The sequence below is a fragment of the Macadamia integrifolia genome, chromosome 5 (genome assembly GCF_013358625.1).
Source record: "Macadamia integrifolia cultivar HAES 741 chromosome 5, SCU_Mint_v3, whole genome shotgun sequence".
NCBI lineage: Eukaryota > Viridiplantae > Streptophyta > Magnoliopsida > Proteales > Proteaceae > Macadamia > Macadamia integrifolia.
Genome location: NC_056561.1, coordinates 44013206 through 44017060, shown reverse-complemented (window position 1 = coordinate 44017060; position 3855 = coordinate 44013206).

Here is a 3855-nt window from a genome sequence, read left to right as displayed (position 1 = left end):
CCCCCCCCCCCCACCCCCCCACTAACCCCTGCATCTCCCTCACCTCTTCTCCCACTCTCCGATCTTTCTCTCCTCTCACCTCTGATCCAATCATCCCCCTGAAACTCTCAACCCCCACCCCCACTCTTGCCCTCTTTCTACCCCACCCCTAAAACTCCCATTGGCGACAATGCACACACTTCGGCTTTAGCACAAAAAACTAGAGAGAGAGAGAGAGAGAGATAAGAGGCCCCAACCTCTAGTTCCCCTCTTCCCTGCTCTCCCATGCTATAACAACCCAAACACCAACCTCGCAATCTCTCCACCCTACTTGCAACCACCTTCACCCAAAAATCACCCCACACCTACAAGAATTACCTTACCCACAAGAACCTATTCACCCGCAATAATCTTCCTTGACTAAAGAAGTTGTTGCAAGGAGAAGATATAAAGAGCGCGGGTGGGAGGAGAGGGAAGGTGAAAAAAATTGCGGGGAAGAATTCTAAAATTTGGAGAATCACTTTAAGCAGCAGTTTTTATTTTTTTTTCACCACTAAATATTTACTTGATTCTTTTTTTTTTATTATATAAATATATATAAAAAAAAAACACTTCTTTTTGTTAATTAAAATGGGGAAAAAGAACCCTATCCGCTTGTGTTCTCCCATTAAATATTACTTCCACCACAAATTTTTTTCTTAAAATAATATATTATTTATGGTGTTTAAGAAATCGCCGATATATATTATATTAAGAAGAAATTTTTTAAAACCACCAGTATATGTTTATTCAACCACTTATTCTTTTTTTTTTTTAAACTTAAAATAAGATGTTATTTGTGATGGATTTAAAACAGTTCTGGTGTAGATTATATTTCGTGATTGTTCTAAAATTAAATTTTTATATATTTTAATTAAAATAAAAAATATATTTTTTTTATGGTAGTTTTAAAAACCATCGCAACAAGACATCCTTAAGCAGTGACATTTTTTACCGCCATATGTATTGCAAAGGTAGCTATTTACCCTTGTTAAAGACTTTGCCTTAATGTCTCTCATGCCCTAGTTTCTTATAGTATAAAGTGAGAAGTTGTAACCTTCATTTGTTGCTCTTTGTTTTATTCACGAAAGCTATTTAATGTAGGGATGAGAAAAAGGTTTACAAAATTATTAGAAAATGACTTATCACTATATCATTAATAAAAGTTACACATTTTTCAGTAAACATGTGGGATTTACTGATATTTTTTTTTTTTTTTGAATGTGTATTAAATTAAAAGAGCAATTGCAATTTTTTTTTTCCCAATCTTATTACAAAAAATATTTTCTTTAATTCCATGCATAAATACATGATCTATTCTTTTTCAGGATATGCCTCAGAATGGACATCTTGCAGTTCAAACAATAAGGAACAACATGATCGATGGCAGGAATCTTATTGGCAACAACATCAGTCATGCTCAACTCCATCATAGTCTTGATGCTCGCCAACTTCAGTTCAAGGCCCACAAGCTCCATCTTTGGAGACCAGAGTGAGCTTTTGTTTTGGATCAAGGTCTTCTCAGTGATGTTCTACTTCTTGTTGGCTTTCTTTTTAATGTGCAATCTCTTAAATATTATAGCCATGCAGCCCATGCCAGCTTCCTCGTCCAAGTCCCTGTCAGTAAATGTACAAAGGTGGGAGTGTACGTACCAAAGGCCTTAACCAAGGGCTCACATTTCTGGGCTATGAGCTTGAGGGCTCTCTACTTATCTTTTCCTCTCTATATGTGGTTCTTTGGGCCTATTCCCATGTTTATGTGCTGCCTGTTGCTGCTTTGCACACTTTATTTTCTCGACACCTTGGATATTGGAAGTACTTGGCATTGTGGAGTTGTTCCAAACAACAATGATTTGGAGCAGTGAAGATGTGTTATATAGGAAGGAAGAGAGAGCTTCAGACTCAACTCATCCAACTCATTAGTACTTCCTGGATTAAACTAAGATCGAGCTTTACTAATAACAGGCACCAATGCAAATGGAAAAAGAGAAAAACTTCTTTGGAAAAAAAATCAGATAGGAATTTTACATACCCGAGTTGTTCATGTCCTTAGAATCCTATTTGATTTTTTTTTTTCCGAGGAATCCGATTAAGCTTTTTGTAAAAAAATAAAAATAAAAAATAAAAAATTCCTTGTCTTACTGCATGGAGGTGATTCAGTTGGCTTATGATCTTCATGTATCTTTGATGGTTCAATCCCTCCACATTTTAGTGGAAAATTTCAAGGCGTTTTCTTTATGTTTATCTTTATTTTTGGGGGGTTATATGTGTCCTCTTCCAACACCAACATGGCACCATTTGGTTAGGAATGGGCTCAAGATGCACCTACCAATGTCAAGTTTAAAAATGGAATTTATTTATTGTTTTACTAAGTTGAAATATAATGGATTTATTAAGAAGGTGATGCACTTGGGTTGGGCTCAACTCGAATTTGCTGGACGAAGCAAAGATATATATGTAACCCTCTTTTTCTGGATTATTTCCAATGTAATCTTAAAATGCTAATGTTTTTTGAGAATTTTAGAGCAAGCTTATTATAAACTTTGTTTTTTGGCTTTTCCAGTGCCAACTACTCAATATATAATTCTTATTAGGAATATATATGACCCCATTAATTGATAACGAATGTGGTTTATATATGAATTGATTTGGCCTGCAAATCTAACTCCAGCCTTTCTTGGTTTTCAACTAGAGAAATCGATTTGTGTTCCTCATATAAATCATGTATACAGACATTTGGTTTGCATGTTAAGGCTTAAAACACCGTACAATTGGGCTTGAGTGATGGTTTTGTTAGGATGGTCATCAATCAAGTTTCAAAATTGCTGGTTCTTAAACTATGTTTGCTATGCATTCTTGGAATAATTTCAGAGTTAAAAAAAAATACGTTGTAAATCCAGAATCTGTTCCAAAATGAATATCAAACACAGCCTTAGGGTTTAATTTTAGACTTCTCATATGATCATTGGCAAAAAGAAAAAAAAAACTTTTATTGTTGTGCAATATGGTAGAAAATGACATAAATAATTCAACTGAAACTCATTCTAATACATTAAGAAGTGGGTTTGAGCTGATAAAAAAAAATTGTCATTCCTCAGCATGAAGTGGACGATCGTTGCTTCTGGGGTGGTATTACTTTTGGGATATCGACTACTTGCTCTGCCTGGAACAAGTTGTAGAGATGAAACCCAAAAGTTCCATGGTTCTCTATGATATGGATGAAAAACTTGCAGCCAAGAAAGTCAACCTTTAGGTGGCCGCTTATGCACAAAAAAATCCCGACAGATGAGATCATAGCAGTGAAAGGTATTCCCTTGTTTCTAGATGTAGTTTATGTGGCACTAACAATGAGTCACTACAACATGTTTTTGTAGATTGCTCTTATTCAGTGGGAATGTGGGAGAAATTATTGGTTTGTCTTGGCTTTTCTTGCCTTGTGCCAGGTAATTTAGAGAATTTGTTGCAATGGTGGATTAGAAAGAGGAGAAAAACGAGGCTGAAGGATATCTGGTCCTCATCCTTTGTTATAGTGGCTGATAATATCTGGAGAACGTAATAGTAGAAGTCAAGAAGGGAAAAAGCATCGAGTTATGTCCTCCTAGTTAAGAGAATAAAATCTAAGTTGAAGGGATCTTGTGGCAGCCATATCGTGACAATCAAACACAAGCGGACCTCATTGCTAGCCATCACATGGGGCTGAAGGGCTCTCCGTCAAGGTCAAAAAAAATTCTAGAAGTCTTTTGGTGTAAGCCTCATAGAGGTTGGATCAAGTTAAATATTGATGGGTACGTGTTCGATGGGTGGAAGAGCAGGAGCAGGAGGTATCCTAAGGGATCA